Source organism: Ovis aries, chromosome X (assembly GCF_016772045.2).
Source record: "Ovis aries strain OAR_USU_Benz2616 breed Rambouillet chromosome X, ARS-UI_Ramb_v3.0, whole genome shotgun sequence".
NCBI classification, from domain to species: domain Eukaryota; kingdom Metazoa; phylum Chordata; class Mammalia; order Artiodactyla; family Bovidae; genus Ovis; species Ovis aries.
The window spans coordinates 106,115,763-106,133,812 of NC_056080.1; the positions used below are offsets into that span (position 1 = coordinate 106,115,763).

Here is an 18,050-nt window from a genome sequence, read left to right on the forward strand (position 1 = left end):
TAAGTTGCTTCAGTCGTGTCTGATTCTGTGCGACCCCATAGACGGCAGCCCACCAGGCTCCGCCGTCCTTGGGATTCTCTAGGCAAGAACACTGGAGTGCATTGCCATTTCCTTCTCCAGTGCATAAAAGTAAAAAGTGAAAGTGAAGTCGCTCAGTCGTGTCCAGCTCCTAGCAACCCCATGGACTACAGCCTACCAGGCTCCTCCGTCCATGGGATTTGCCAGGCAAGAATACTGGAGTGGGTTGCCATTGCCTTCTCCGAAGCTCATAGCACTGCTTTACAAATCAAAGCTTCGAGGACTCCTCAATTTAGATCATAGCTCCCTGGTGGCTCAGATGGTAAAGCATCTGCCTACAATGCAGGAGACCCGGGTTCAATCCCTGGGTTGGGAAGATCCCCTGGAGAAGGAAATGGTAACCCACTCCAGTATTCTTGCCTGAAAAATCCCATGATAGGAGAAGCCTGGTAGGCCACAGTCCATGGGGTCGCAAAACTGAGCGACTTCACTTTCACTTTTAAGGCACTAATTTAGTGTCTCTGAGTGTCACTTTTCTTACCAGTTTTTAAAATACTGGAGATAGAATCACATAATCACAGTGTCAGATGTAGAAAAGAACTTGTAGATGATTTAATTCGGAGAGCACAGGTAGTGTGGTCCACAGTACTCCAGACTTGGCCAAGAAATGCAGAGTAAATGTTTATATGGAATTAAGTGAGTCTGCAGAACGCGAAATTCAGAAATCTTCCCTAAGTGGAGAGAAACTTGTTTTCATAGAAACCTAGTTTTAATGAAATCATTCTTAAGTTGATTTCAGAGATGGAAAGTAAAATTCTTTTTGGATTTTTGACTGTTTGAAAGAATACTTTGTAATGATACATTATTTTTTCCCTTTGGACTAAATCCAAGTTAAGTACTCAACTTCAACAGATTTAAAAGTATGATCTCTTTGTGGCTGAGCAGTCTCATAGCTTTCACAAGCAAAGCTGAACACTTTAAGATGTCTGTAAGCAGTATTCAAGTGAACCTTGTCACACTTGTGAAATGATAAGAAAATTGGTCTCTTATAACCATAGGAGGACCACTCCATATTAAAGCAACAGATATGTTTGTAAAGTCTATTGTGGGCTGATACCAGGCACAGATATTTTTGACACAGCCTTTTGACTTCCTGTGACTTTTTTGGAAATGACTAAAGCTTTGTAATCAAGGTGAGAGTTGATATACTGTTCAGAATTAGCAAACATGCTGATTTAATTAGGCGTAAGGGTTTTTCAGCCAAATTTCTGCACTTTTCCATTAAGATTCAAAACTAAACTTATTATTTATGATGAGAAAGAGTGCTTAATTTGTTGGGTGGATTTTAACTTCTTGATTCCTCAGTCTAAAGGAAACAAGTTTATTGTGTCAGCAGGAAGAAAGTCTCCCACATGAGAAATAAAACTTTATGTCTCTTTTAAACTGCATGATTTAACTTATTGACTAAGTTACCTGAATTAACGAGTTGTTTTAACATAATATACACATGACTTTATGATTTAAAATGTGTATGCAATTGATGAGATCAGGATCTCTGAGCTCTGTTTCCCTGTATTACAAATCTGCGGCCCTAAAGGCATTTGCTTCTAATTTCTTGGAGAGATTTGGTAGTACAATATAGGGACCAGCAAGCTATGGCCAGTTGTTTGTTTTTGTAAACAGAAAAGTACACCCATGTAGGAATGTATTGTCTATGAATGCTTTTGTTCTATAGTGGCAGAACTTAGGAGTTGCAATGGAGACTGTATGTCTCCAGTGCCTAAATTAGTATTTACTATCTGGCCCTTTATAGAAAAAGTTTGAATGCCTTTGGTATAATATACTTTTAAACAGCATGAAGCAAAAAGTCAATCCTTTTTTATTTTTTTTAATGGCTGGTAATTCCTCTATCTGGGTTCTCTGGGTTCTTTATCTTATTATCTTATTCCCTCCCTCTGTGGACTTTGTCCAGTGTGTCATTCTCTCTCCTGAGTTTTCAACCTTCTGCTCTCTATTGAGTTTCTAAGAGTCTATAATATATACTGTAGTCTCTCCTAACTTAAAAAACAACCAACACCCCTCCCTAGTTGTTGCCCTATTTTGCTCTTCTTTTTCTGAGATGCTCCTCCTTTTCATTTACTACCAACTCATATTCTTCAACATGCCACATCCTGGTTTCTGTTCTTCCTCTTCAATGAAGCTGGAAAAGGTCACCAATCCAATGGACAGTCACAGTCAGATAGTTACTCAAGTCATTGTCTTGTGTAACCTCTTTGCGACATTTTATGTTACTTCTCACTGAATCCTTGAAAATTTCCCTTCTTTGGTTTCTATGACATTACTCTATCCATAGTTTATTTAATAGTTTCATTCCTCAGTCACTTTTATGAGATTTTCTTTTTTGCTTGCTCTCTCCATAGTGATATTACTATGTGTTCTTTTCTCTCCATAGAATGTGTGTGTAAAAGGAGAAAAGCAGAGGCTAGTCTAATTCAGTCATATAAATGGAAGAAATACCTCTGTGCCTAGATCCAAAATACATATCTGCAAACCAAACATTTTTCCTAAAGTCAGGATTATATATGTCTAGTTGAAAACTTTTCCCAGATGTCCTATAAACATACCAAAACATGACCTCACTGTTAAATCTATTTCTTGCTTTATCAAATGGCTTCACCATCCAGCATGACATACCTCAGAAATCTCAGAGTTTTTGCCTTTAAATCATTTTGTATTTTACTCGCTAAACTCATTGATTATCAGGTCTTATAGATTATAGCTACCTTTCTTTAATATCTCATATCTCTTCTCACCTGTCAGTCTTATCTAGAATTCTTATCTAAGAACTCTTCAATAGGACATACCTGGTCTTTTAAGATTGCTTATGGTAAAAAAAAAATGAAATTTATATATTTATAGAGTGCTGACAGCTGAAGAAGGGAAGATAGTCACAGAGGCGTCCTGTCTGTGAAACAAATGGATGTTAACTTGTACCATAAGTATAGCTAATATACATGTGTTACTTTGAAACAAAATGTATCTCACTGTTGAAAAGGGAAATTTGGGGGAAATTATATGGAATGATGCTAAAGCTGAAACTCCAGTACTTTGGCCACCTCATGCAAAGAGTTGACTCATTGGAAAAGACTCTGATGCTGGGAGGGATTGAAGGCAGGAGGAGAAGGGGATGACAGAGGATGAGATGGCTGGATGGCATCACTGACTCGATGGACATGAGTCTGAGTGAACTCCAGGAGTTGGTGATGGACAGGGAGGCCTGGCATGCTGCGGTTCATGGGGTTGCAAAGAGTCGGACACGACTGACCAACTGAACTGAACTGAACTGAACTGATACGTGATATTGGGCTTCCCAGGTGGCTTGGTGGTAAAGATTATACCTGCCAATGCAAGAGATGCCATTTGATTCCTGGGTGAGAAGATCCCCTGGAGAAGGAAACAGCAACCCACTCCAGTATTCTTGCCTGGGAAATCCGATGGACAGAGGAGCCTGGTGGGCTACAGTCCATGGAGGTCAGACATGCTGCAGTGACTAAACAGCAAGTAGAAAAATGGAAAATTGATAGTACTTCTCTCCTTGTGTTCCTCTGCTTTTCTCATTTTCTACCACCCTACCCAAAGCAAGGACTATCTTGAGCATTGTGGTCATTAGTCTCCTGTTTGTTAAAATTATTTTGCATATTTCTGGGTCTCAATAAAATGTTTAGTTTAGTTGTTTTGAATATTAAGGAAAATATAGCATGTTGTGTGTAATCTACTTGAAATTACCTTTTTCATCCCAAATTCTTTTCTAAAGGGATTGCAGCTTTACATTTCTACTAGCAACATATAAGAAATCCTGTTGACCCATACTGGATGTTATAAGCAACCATAGTTTTGTAAATTGAATGCATATAAAATGGCTTCTTATTGTGACTCTGGTTTGTATTTTCATCACTGTTAATAGGAATATTCATCTTTTCATATATTTATTGATATATACATTTCTTCCTCTATGGGATTCCTCTTTATATATTTAGTGTTTGAAAAATAATCTTTGGTTGTCTTTTGTTGTTTGTAGTAATCATATATTTTCCTGATGGTCCCATTTGGCTATATAATTCATAAATATTGTAAATATTTTCTCCCAGTTTCAGGCTTATCTTTTTTCCTTCTTTGAGTTGTTGTTTGCTGACTCAAAATTCTTAGTATAGTAAATTTTATCAATCATTTCTCTGAGATTTAGCACTTTTTATAATTTGTATAATATACCAACTCAGTGAGCATATATTTGAGCAAACTCCAGGAGATAGCAAAGGGGACAGGGAAGCCTGAAATCTTGCAGTTCATGGAGTCACAAAGAGTTGGTCATGACTTAGCAACTGAACAACAACAACAACAAAATCCTTCACTGTCCTGATTACAGAAATATTTTCATCTGTATTTTTTACTAATATTTTATAATTTTTATTCTGAAATTTATGTTTAACTCAAATTGATTTCTTATTTAAGGATAACTATTTTTTTGTACCTCCCTTATTCAAACTGCATTTTTTCCCTCCTGATCTGCTATGTCATATTCTTAATACATCAAAATATGTATAATCTTCACCTCTGAGCTCTCTTTTATATTCTACTGATTAGTTTGTCTATACTTATGCCAGGTCCACTCTGCTTTATTGTTATATCTTCCCAATGTTTCCTGTGATCCAGCAAAACACATTTCTGTACAATATTTTGCTCCAGAATAAGAAGTTGATTATGCTTTGAACTATACTTTGCCACAGAACTTTTTCTAATCAGCCTATCAAGCTCATCAACAACCCACTTGGTATTATAATTGAAATTTAAGTTAATATTTAAACTAATTTGGGATCATTGATATCTTTATTATGATAAGTTTTCTGTCTCATTTTAATTGGGTCTTCTTTAATGTCATTCAGTAAAACTTTATAATTTCTTATTCACACATTTTACATATCTTTTGTTAGATTTAAGGGCTTCCCTGGTGGCTCAGAAGTTAAACTGGGTTTGATTCCTGGGTCTGGAAGATCCCCTGGAGAAGGAAATGGCAACCCACTCCAGTACTCTTGCCTGAAGAATCCCATGGAGGGAGGGGCCTGGTAGGCTCCAGTCCATGGGGTCACAAAGAGTTGGACACGACTGAGTGACTTAAAGTACTTCACAGTATTGTGACTAATATACATTATATCTTAAACTCTGCTTTGCTAACTATTTGTCTGTAGTATACAGAAATGCATTTGACTTTGGGAGGTCTGTCTTATATCCAGGCTCTTATTAAATTTCAGTTATTTTATTTTTTATTGAAGTATAGTTGGTTTACAATACTTAGTATAATAATCTCTAGGTCCATCCATGTTGCAGCAAATGGCATTATTTCATTGATTTCTATGGCTGAGTAGTATTCCATTGTGTATATACATCACATCTTCTTTATCAATTTATATGTCTATGGATATTTAGATTGTTCTCACATCTTGACTATTGTAAGTAATGCTGTTTGGAACTGGGGTGCATGTATCTCTTTGAATTAGTGTTTTACACTTAAGTTCAGTATACTTACCACTGTAGTATTAGTTAACGTCTCCATCATGCCACATAGTTAGTTTTCTTTATTGTGATAGAAGTTTTAAGATCTATTTTCTCAGCAACTGTTGAGTATATAATATAGTAATTTAAATTATAATAAAACTGCTGTGCAATATGCTTATAGAACTTATTCATTTTCTAACTGTAAGTTTCTACCCTTTGATAGCATCTCTCTACCCTACAACTCCATTTATTCTCTTTTCTACTTTATAAGCTTGGCTAATTTCACATATAAGTTATATCATACAGTATCTGTCTTTCTTCTTCTGACTTATCTCACTTATCATAATGCCCTAAAGGGCCCTACATTTGACACAAATGCCAGAGTTTCCTTCTTTCTCAAGGCTGACTATTCCATTACATATACATGCTACATCTTCTTTATTCATTCATTCACTGATGGACACTTAAGTTGTTTCCATATCGTGCTTGGTGTGAATAATGCTGCAGTAGATATGGGAGATATAATTTTGATGTCCTGTTATTTCATTTGGATAAATGCTAAGAAGTGGGATTGCTGGATCAGAGGTTAGTTCTTAATTTTTTGAAGAATCCCCATACTACTTTCCAGAGTGGCTGCACCAATTTACATTTCCACCAGCAGGGCATAAGGGTTCCCTTTTCTCTATATTGTTTCCAACAGTTCAGTTCAGTCACTCAGTCATGTCCGACTCTTTGAGACCCATGAATCACAGCATGCCAGGCCTCCCTGTCCATCACCATCTCCCGGAGTTCACTCAGACTCATGTCTATCGAGTCCGTGATGCCATCCAGCCATCTCATCCTCGGTCGTCCCCTTCTCCTCCTGCCCCCAATCCATCCCAGCATCACAGTCTTTTCCAATGAGTCAACTCTTCGCATGAGGTGGCCAAAGTACTGGAGCTTCAGCTTTAGCATCATTCCTTCCAAAGAAATCCCAGGGTTGATCTCCTTCAGAATGGACTGGTTGGATCTCCTTGCAGTCCAAGGGACTCACAAGAGTCTTCTCCAACACCACAGTTCAAAAGCATCAATTCTTCGGTGCTCAGCCTTCTTCACAGTCCAATTCTCACATCCATACATGACTACTGGAAAAACCATAGCCTTGACTAGACGGACCTTAGTCGGCAAAGTAATGTCTCTGCTTTTGAATATACTATCTAGGTTGCTCATAACTTTTCTTCCAGGGAGTAAGCGTCTTTTAATTTCATGGCTGCAGTCACCATCTGCAGTGATTTTGGAGCCCCCCAAAATAAAGTCTGACACTGTTTCCACTGTTTCCCCATCTATTTCCCATGAAGTGATGGGACCAGATACCATGATCTTCGTTTTCTGAATGTTGAGCTTTAAGCCAACTTTTTCACTCTCCTCTTTCACTTTCATCAAGAGGCTTTTTAGGTCCTCTTCACTTTCTGCCATAAGGGTGGTGTCAACTGCATATCTGAGGTTAGTGATATTTCTCCCGGCAATCTTGATTCCAGCTTGTGCTTCTCCCAGCCCAGCGTTTCTCATGATGTACTCTGCATAGAAGTTAAATAAGCAGGGTGAGAATATACAGCCTTGATGTACTCCGTTTCCTATTTGGAACCAATCTGTTGTTCCATGTCCAGTTCTAACTGCTGCTTCCTGTCCTGCATACAGATTTCTCAAGAGGCAGGTCAGGTGGTCTGGTATTCCCATCTCTTTCAGAATTTTCCACAGTTTATTGTGATCTACACAGTCAAAGGCTTTGGTATAGTCAATAAAGCAGAAAGAGATGTTTTTCTGGAACTCTCTTGCTTTTTCCATGATCCAGTGGATGTTGGCAATTTGATCTCTGGTTCCTCTGCCTTTTCTAAAACCAGCTTGAACATCAGGAAGTTCACAGTTCATGTATTGCTGAAGCCTGGCTTGGAGAATTTTGAGCATTACTTTACTAGCATGTGAGATGAGTGCAATTGTGTGGTAGTTTGAGCATTCTTTGGCATTGTCTTTCTTTGGGATTGGAATGAAAACTGACCTTTTCCAGTCCTGTGGCCACTGCCGAGTTTTCCAAATTTGCTGGCATATTGAGTGCGCCACTTTCACAGCATCATCTTTCAGGATTTGAAACAGCTCAACTGGAATTCCATCACCTCCACTAGCTTTGTTCGTAGTGATGCTTTCTAAGGCCCACTTGACTTCACATTCTAAGATGTCTGATTCTAGATTAGTGATCACATTATCATGATTATCTGGGTTGTGAAGATCTTTTTTGTACAGTTCTTCAACACTTTTAATCTTTTTTCTTTTAGACAATTGTCATTCAAACAGATAGGATGAAATATTTAATTGTAATGTTGCTTTGCGTTTTCCTGATGTTTCACATTGTTTTACATGTTTTTATGTACCTGTTGACTGTTTCTACATCTTCTTTGGAAAAATATCTACTCAGTTCCTCTATGTACGTTTTCATTGGATTATTTGTGAGGATTTTTTGTTATTGAGTTGTAAGAGTTCTTTATATATTTTGGAGATTAACCTATCAAACATATGGTTTGCAAGTATTTCCTTCCATTCCGATTGCCTTTTCATTTTGTTGATGGTTTGCTTCCTTTGATACACAGAAGCCTTTTATTTTGATGTATTGTCACTTGCTGGTTTATGTTTTTATTGACTGAACTTTTGTGTAATATTCAAAGAATTGTTGTTAGGGCCAGTATCAAGGAGCTTTTCCCCAAAGAGTTTTATAGTTTCAAGTCTTGTGTTTAAGTCTTTAATCTATTTTATGTTAATTTTTGTGAGTTCTGTAAGATAGGGGTCTAATTTCATTTTTCTACATTTAGTTATACAATTTTCCTTATATCATTTATTGAAGAGAGTGTAATGTTTCCATTGATTATTCTTGGCTACATTGTTAAATTGTTGTTTTAGTCACTAAGCTGATTCTGACTCTTTGTAACCCCATGGACTGTAGCCTGACAGGCTCCTCTGTCCTTGGGATTTCCCAGGCAAGGATGCTGGAGTGGGTTGCTATTTCCTTTTCCAGGGGGTCTTCCTGACCGAGGGATCAAACCTGCATCTCAAGTTTGTAAAATATAGTTTTAGACTATATATGTGTTGGTTTATTTATGTGCTCTGTTTCATTGATCTTTGTGTCTATTTTTATGTAAGGACACTGCTTTTTGATTGCTATAGCTTTGTAGTAAAGCTTGAAATCAGTATGTGATTTCACCTTTGTTCTTCTTTCACAGGATTGCTTTGGTTATTCTGGGTCTTTTGTGATTCCATACAGATTTTAGTATTCTTTTTTCTATTTCTGTGAAAATCATCATTGGAATTTTTATACAGTTTGCATTGAATCTGTATATGGCTTTGGGTAATAGGACATTTTAACAATGTTAATTCTTTGGCCCATGAGCATAGAGTGTCTTTGCATTTGTTTGTTGCTTTTTCAATTTTTTCTAATTTTTGGTATATGAATCTTTCCCTTCCTTATTTAAATTTATTAAGTACTTTATTTTGTTTATTTGATGCTGTGATTGGGTTAGTTTTCTCTGTTTTCTTTTTCAGTTATTTCATTATTAGTGTAGAGAAATGTACTTGATTTCTGTGTATTGATTTTATATCCTACAAATTTATTGAATTCAGTTAATTCCAATAGACGGTTGAGTTTTAGATTTTCATATATATAATCAGGTACGGTGTGCATGGACTGGGTGTCACAGTCTGTCTGAGGGTCAACTGGCAGAGTCTTTACTAAATATGGCATGTCAATTTTAGACTTTATCCTTTATTTTTTAAATCTATCAAACCGCAGAGAAGAGTGTTAGAATCTTCTGCAATGATTGTGTATTTTCCAATTTCTTTTTAAAATTTAATCTTCACATTGTAAGTTACACATGTGTTATTAGTAAAGTATAAGTTTATAATGTTTACAACACATCTTGAATTCCTTCTCTTTTATTATACATTTATCATCTTTACCTTTATATTGCCTTTTTCCCAGAAATCTATTATATTAGCATCTCTGTATCTACTTTTCTTTTGCTAAGTACTATCCTGATATTCTGGAGCTTCCCAGGTGGTGCAGTGGTAAAGAATTTGTCTGCCAATGCAGGATGCACAGGAGATACGAGTTTGATTCCCTGGGTTGGAAAGATCCCCTGGAGGAGGAAATGGCAACCCACTTCAGTATTCTTGCCTGGGAAATCTGATGGACAGAGGAGCCTGATGGGCTATAGTCCATGGGTTTACAAAAGAGTCAGACACGATTAAGCAACTGAGCACACACATACTGTTATTTTATTTTCCAATTACCTTCAATCATTTGAAATCCCTGTATCTTTGCCTAGTAGATACATTTTTGTTATGGAAAAGACTACTCTCAGTTTTATTTTTATTTGTTAGTGGACAGGCATCTTTCATTTTTGTTTGAATTTTAAAATATTTTCTTTGTGTTTTATGTTCTGAAGTTCTATGATGTGTGGGGGATAGGTTTAGATTTTACTTAAATTGCAATTAGAATTATGTTGATTAACATATCTGAGAGTTTCACTAATTTTCAATGATTTGCAAAAGATATGACTTTTCTTATTTCCTTTCCCTCATTTTCTCCCTTTTCTTTTTTTATGTTGCCACTTGGATTGTCTCAATTTTCCATATCTCTCTTACATTCCCCTGCCCCTTCCTCTCTAAGTTGCCTTTTGTTTCATTTCTTTCAATTACTCTCTAGTTCATGACTTTTCTTTTTAGCAGTGTATTATCTGATCTCTAATTATATTTTTCCTTCTTAGGAACATTGCTTTTTAATTTCAAACTTGTCTGGTATTTTAAAAATAAAGAGTTTGTAGTTTTTGCTTTCATTTCTTCCTTATATATATTTACTTTTAGGTAAATTTATCAGAAAATTTTTCATGTATACACAAACACGGGGTCAAACAAATCCCAGGTAACATCACATACTTTTAAGAACTAACATTTCATTGTACTTATTTTATGGCTCAGCTGGTAAAGAATCTGCCTGCAATGTAAGAGACCTGGGTTCTATCCCTGGGTTGGGAAGATCCCCTGGAGAAGGGAAAGGCTACCCACTCCAGTATTCTGGCCTGGAGAATTCCATGGACTATATAGTCCATGGGGTCGCAAAGAGTTGGACATGAGTGAGTGACTTTCACGTGCCATTTTTTGCTAAAGTATTTTTATGCAAATCTCCCAGATATAATTTATCTCCTCCCACCAACCCAAGTACTTCAGTATATATTTTCAAACAAAACAAGAAAGGGCTTTTTTTTTTTTTCTTTTACATAGCCAAAGTGACAACATAGTTAAGAATTCCTTAATACTATCTAAAGTCATGTTCATTTTCAAATTTTCTTAATTGTTTACCATTTTGTTTTACAGTTAACTTGCTTTCATCAGGATCTGTGCAGGGTCTATTCACTGAAAACTGTTTTTACTGTCTTATGTCCCTTTAGATCTCCTTCAAAGGACCAAATCAGATCCTCTTCCCATTGTTAGCTATATATTTGTTGATGAAACTAGAGTACCCCATAGAATGGTCCATATTTGAAATTTAGTTCAATGCCGTATATGTTTAGCACATGAAGTGGCACATATTATCTAAGTGTCTCATTTGTACTGATGTACCAGCATTTATTTGTGAATTTAAGTGATGACAGTCTGCTCCTTTTCCTAATGACAATTATTGCCCAAATGTCATTTTTTATTGGAGGTTGCAAAATGTTGATTTTTTTTCAACTTTATTTTTTTTATTTTTTTTATTTTTATTTTTTTTTTAGTTTTTTATTTTTTAAATTTTAAAATCCTTAATTCTTACATGCATTCCCAAACATGAACCCCCCCTCCCACCTCCCCTCCCCATAACATCTTTCTGGGTCATCCCCATGCACCAGCCCCAAGCATGCTGCATCCTGCGTCAGACATAGACTGGCGATTCAATTCACATGATAGTATACATGTTAGAATGTCATTCTCCCAAATCATCCCACCCTCTCCCTCTCCCTCTGAGTCCAAAAAGTCCGTTATACACATCTGTAACTTCCAAACTCATTCTATGAGGCCACCATCACCCTAATACCAAAACCTGACAAAGATGTCACAAAAAAGAAAATTACAGGCCAATATCTCTGATGAACATAGATGCAAAAATCCTCAACAAAATTCTAGCAATCAGAATCCAACAACACATTAAAAAGATCATACACCATGACCAAGTGGGCTTTATCCCAGGGATGCAAGGATTCTTCAATATCCGCAAATCAATCAATGTAATTCACCACATTAACAAATTGAAAAATAAAAACCATATGATTATCTCAATAGATGCAGAGAAGGCCTTTGACAAAATTCAACATCCATTTATGATAAAAACTCTCCAGAAAGCAGGAATAGAAGGAGCATACCTCAACATAATAAAAGCTATCTATGACAAACCCACAGCGAACATTATCCTCAATGGTGAAAGATTTTTTTCAACTTTAAAATTTTCATAGCATTTAATGCCTTGGATTTCACTTAATAGAAGATTTAAAAAATCAACTTTACTCTTCCTAGTCCTCTTTCCTTTTATACATTGGAAAATATATTTCCCTTTAATATATAAATTCTTTTAATATCTTATTCAGAATTTTATTTTCTTTTAAATACTGTGAGTTTTTTAAGGTTTTTATATTGTTTGAAATTGAGCTTTTTTAAAAAGTTTTATAGCATTTATCATTAGATATTTATATTTTGGGGCTTCCCTAGTGGCTCAGATGGTAAAGAATCTGCCTGCAATGTGGGATACCTGGGTTTAATCCTGGAGTTGGGAAGATCCCCTGGAGAAGGGAATGACAACCCATTCCAGTATTCTTGCCTGGAGAATTCCATGGACAGAGGATCTCGGCGAGCTACAATCCGTGGAGTCACAAAGATTTAGACACAACTGAGCAACTAATACACATTTATATTTTAATACCTGATATTTGCTCAGGCCTTCATTACCATTCTTTAGGGTTTGAAAAAAATGAATTACATTTATTTATTGTCAGTTTGATCCTAAATCCATACTTTTTAGCTCTGTGACATTCATTATGTTCCATCTTTGTGAAAGAAATTGAAATTTTAAAAGTAATAAACCTCCCTGTATGTGAATATATTAATAGTCTCCATAGCTCATGTTTTTCAAAGAAGTTTTATTATTTTCTTAAGATAGTTCATGTATATGTTATTATGCTTCAAAAGCAGGAAAACACCTACAATATCAAAACCTGGTCTTTTCCCTTTTATTACCTTAGAAAAAGTCCTCATGCTGTGGACAGTATAGCTGATATTTATAGTTGACATGCACTAATATATTTTTATTGTATAAAATACACTAACTTTAATATGAAGTTTAGCATAAAGTTTACAGTTTCAACCATCTTAAAATATGCAATTCAGTGGCATTAAATATGGTCACAATAATGTGCAACTATCATCTGTCCCTAGTCTCAGAACTTTTTCATAAACCCAGAAGGAAACTACAGACTTATTAAGCAATCTTTCTCTATAATGCAGTATTTTTTATGCCATTGAACATGAAATTGTTTTTCAGACTTTCCTTTTCAGATTGTTTATTACTAGTGTATATTTCTACTACTGATTTTGTATATTAATCTTGAACCCTGCAACTTGTGCTGCATTCATTTATTAGCCCTAGTAGTTTATGTGTGTGTGTGTCTGTTCCTTGTATATAAGATCAGGTCACCTACAAATGTTGATAGGCTTATTCCATTCCACTTTGGATGACTTATTTCCTTTTCTTGCCTTTTTTTTTTTCTGTCTAGGACTTCCTGTACAGTATTAAATAGAAATGACAGAAGTGTGCATCCTTGTCTTTTTCCTGTACTTAGTGGGAAAATTTTCTGCCTTTTATCTTTTATTGTTATGTAAACTTTGGATTTTTTCCATAGATGCCCTTTGTTCTATTCCTAGTTTGTTGAGCGTTTTTGTCACGAGTGTATTTTTTGAGACATTAATTGAGACATGTTTTCTCCCTTATTCTCTTAATGTTATTATGTTCCATTAATTGACTTCGCCCATTTAGAAACCTCTGCATTTCTGAGATAAATTCCACTTGATCATAATAATCATTTAACTGTGTTTCTGGATTTGGTTTGGTGGTATTTTGGTGAGGATTTCTAAGGGATAGAGGTGTTTTCTTGTGATGTCTTTGTCCAGCCGTGGTGTCTGGGTTATCCTGGCCTCATATAGAATGATTTAGGAAATGCTTCTTTTTATTTTATTTTTTTTTCAAGATCTTGAGTAGGATTGGTATTTTTTAATTTTTTGTTAGAATTCATCAGTTGAGGATATATGTGGCTAGGCTTTTCTTTGTTTAGAGACTTTTATGGTTCAGTCTCTTTAACTACTTATAAGTGTATTTCTATTTCTTCTTAATTTAGCTTTGGTAGTTTGTGTTTTTCTAACAATTTGTTTCTTTCACCTAGACATGTTAGCATGTAATTTTTCATAACACTTTCTCAAAATCATTCTTATTTCTGAAAGATTGGTAGTAGTGGACAAACTTTCATTCATTATTTTAATTGTTTAAATGTTTTATTTGCTTTGTCAGTCTACCTAAAAATTTTTCAATGTGGTTGGTCTACTCAAAGAGCCAGGTTTTTTTTCCCCTGTGTTTTGTATTCTGTATTTCTTTTTCATTGAGGTATAGTTGATTTACAATAATGTACTAGTTTAGATGTGAAACGGTGATTCTATATTTTTATAGGTTATATGTAGTCTGTATTTCAGTTTTATCCTCTCTAGTCTATTAATTCCTTTCTTCTGATAACTTTGTCTTTGTCTTTAGTGTACTTTTATCTTTCTATTTTTATATGAGGCTCTATGTTAGGTATGTATAAGTTATAATTGTTATATCTCTCTGAAGGATCGACCCTTTTATCAATCTATAATAGCATCCTTTGTCTATTATAATAGTATAGTTTAGGTACCTCAGCCCTCTTTTTGTTTCCATTAGGTGATATCTTGTTCTAGCCTTTTTCTTTCAAACTATTTGCTTCTTTGCATCTAAAATGAGTCTCTTGTCAACAGCACAGAGATAGATCACATTTTTTTTCATTCTTCCAATGTCTACCTTTTGATGGGATAATTGCATTAGTAACTACTGCAATAGAAAAGACTCTACTGTTTTGCTAGTCTTATTTTCTGTTTTTTATACCTATTTTAAAAATTCTTTTACTACATCCTTCTTTTGTGTTTAACTGAAGCCCACACATAGCCCACAAGTCAAAAAAAATTCAATTTTTAGAACAAGATCTCTATCACAGAACTAAGAATTCACACTGGGAACATTAGCTATTACCTTAAGACAGTTGCAATATTGGGAGGGGTAAGGGATAGGCATAAGGAGAAAAGGGATAGGCATAAGGATAATTGATTAGAATAAAGGACTAGGGATAAGGCATAACAGATAAGGGATAATAATTGGGAGGAATAAGGGATAAGTTAAAACAATATGAAACTCAGGGGGTGGTCCTAAGATGGTAGAGGAATAGGACAGGGAGACCACTTTCTCCCCCACAAATTCATCAAAAGATCATTTGATTGCTGAGCAACTTCCACAAAACAACCTCTGAATGCTGGCAGAGAACACCAGGCACCCAGAAAGACAGCCCATTCTCTTCGAAAGGAGGTAGGGCAAAATAGACAAAAAGAGAGACAGAAGAGTTAAGGATGGAGACCCATCCTGGGGAGGGAGTCATGAAGGAGGAGAAGTTTCCAAACAGCAGGAAATCCTCTTACTGGGGGGTCTGTGGGGAGTTTTGGAATCTCAGAGTGCAACATAACTGGGAGGGAAAAAAAAAAAAAACCCACAGAATACAGGCCTAACTGCAACTCCCAACAGAGAAATAGCCCAGATGCTCACATCCACCACCAGCGAGCTGGGCTGAACAGGGAGGCACGAGTTACATGCTTAGGGTAAGGATGGGGCCTGAATGCCCTGAGGACAATCTGAGGGAGCTAACTGTGAGATAGCAACCCAAAATGTAGGATAGCCAGAGAAAGGGAGAGATAACTTTCCCAGGAGAAGATCTACCCTAAGGTACAGCCAAGCCTGCTCACAGAACAAAGGATTGAGCAAATACCAGAGGAGAGCTAACCAGTTACGGACCAGCCCATCCCGCCACCAGAGGCCCATCCCCAGGCTGAAGGCGACAGCTAGAGCCAGAAGGCAAGGGGCAATCTCGGCCCCAGAGATGGCATCCTCCACCAAATTGTGAACAGGCTCCCAGTTGCTAACCAAATCTTCCTGGGATCCCAGACGTTGACATCTGCCAGGAGGGTCACAGCCAGAGATTAGCTCCCCAGAGGAGACACAGGGCATACCTGAAATGGTGCTCTCACTGCACACCCAGGAAACTGAGCAGCTGGGACCAGGGAGGTGATTAAGATGCACAGTCTACCTAGGACCGTGTGTTCATCAAGCACCTGGTCGCCTGAGCTGCTCGAAACTGGGAAGGGCACAAAACGCATGCCCAACTGACTCTGTGCCTTTGTGGAGTACTGGAGAACCTGAACCTGAGCAGCTTAGACCTAGGAAATGCACAAAACCCAGGGTCTGCCTTGGACAGTCCCCCTGCAGAGCAACCTGGAGCCTGAGCAGTGTAGACTGGGAAAGCACATGTGCCATGAGCTAGGGCAAACCCAGTGTGGTCCATACACTGCAAGCACTCCCCACACGTGCCAGTGATATTTTTTTGCAGTGTTTCTCTCTCCCAGCAGCACCATTGAACAAGTAAGCCTAAATAAGTAACCACCTTTGTGCCATTGTGTCAGGGTGGAAATTAGACACTGAAGAGGCTTGCAAACAGAAGAAACCAAAATAAACAGAGGGAACAGATTTGGAAGTGACAGGTGCAACAGATTAAAACTCTGTAGTTAGCATTGACTAAGCATTGGAAGAGGCCTATAGACCATGAAAAGAAGTATAAGCTGGAACAAGAACTATCTGAAACTGAACTGACCCCACACAGCCCTCAACAACTCTAGAGAAATTCCTAGATATATTTTACTGTTATCATTTTTTAATTTTTTTCCATTTATTTTAAGTTCTTTATTACTCCTTTAATTTTCATTTTATAACCTACTATCACCTTGCCAAAAAAAGACCCTATTTTTAAAGCAAATTTCATATATATTTTTAAAATAATTTTTGTGGTTTTGTTTTGTATTTTTAATATTGTATATTTGAGAGTCTAACCTCTACTCTAGATTTTTAATCTTTGCTTTTTGGTATTTGTTATCAATTTTGTACCTTTAACAATCTAATTTTCAGTACCCATTTTTACTTAGGGGTGTGATTACTGGCTTGATTGCTCTCTCCCATTTTGACTTTCCTTTTTCACCCCCAGGTCACCTCTATCTCCTCCCTCCACCTTCTCTTCTGTACTTAATTTTGTGAATCTCTTTGGGTGTTCTGGGCTATGGAGAACACTTAGGGAACTGATTGCTGTGTAGATTTCTCTCTCCCCTTTGATTCCCTCTCTTCTCCTCCTGGTCACCTCTGTCTCCCTCCTCCTGCTTCTCTTTTCCAAGTAACTCAGTGAACCTCTCTGGGTGTCCCTTATGTGGAGAATCTTTTCAAAATTGACCTAGATGTTTTATCATCGGTGCTATATGGATGGAGAAGTCTTAAGGCTACTGTAAGAATAAGACTGAAAGCCAGAGGCAGGAGGCTTAAATCCAAAACTTGAGAACACCAGAAAACTCCTGACTCCAGGGAACATTAATTAACAAGTGCTCATCCAAAAGGCTCCATACCTACTCTGAAACCAAGCTCCACCCAAGAGCCAACAAGTTTCAGAGCAATACATACCATGCAAGTTCTCTAGCAGCACAGGAAAATAAACCTGAGCATTAATACACAGGTGGCCAAAAGTCACACCAAACCCACAGACATCTCAAAACTCACTACTGAACACTTCATTGCACTCCAGAGAGAAGAGATCCAGCTCCACCCACCAGAACACCGATGCAAGCTTCCCTAACCAGGAAACCTTAACAAGCTACTCGTCCCCCCACCCCACCCCCCACACACAGGGAGGAACCTCCACAATAAAGAGGAACCACAAACTTCTAGCACACAGAAAGGTCACCTCAAACACAACAATCTAAACAAAATGAAAAGGCAGAAAAATATTCAGCCGGTAAAGGAACATGATAAATGCTCACCAAACCAAAGAAAAGAGGAGGGGATAGAGAGTCTACCTGAAAAAGAAATCAGAAAAATGGAAGTAAAGATGATCCAAAATCTTGAAAACAAAATGGAATTACAGATAAATAGACTGGAGTCAAGGATAGAGAATTTGCAAGAAATGTTTAACAAGGACCTAGAAGAAATAAAAAAGAGTTGATCAATAATGAATAATGCAATAACAGATCAAAAGCACTCCAGAGGGAACCAACAGGAGAATAACTGAGGC

General features: G+C 36.9%; 1 non-coding gene across 1 annotated transcript; it reads left to right on the forward strand.

Moving 5' to 3' along the window:
* Positions 1-322: 322 nt before the first annotated feature.
* On the forward strand, positions 323-394 carry TRNAC-ACA (transfer RNA cysteine (anticodon ACA)). Its single transcript has one exon. It is a non-coding gene; the product is annotated as a tRNA-Cys (tRNA).
* Positions 395-18,050: the final 17,656 nt, after the last annotated feature.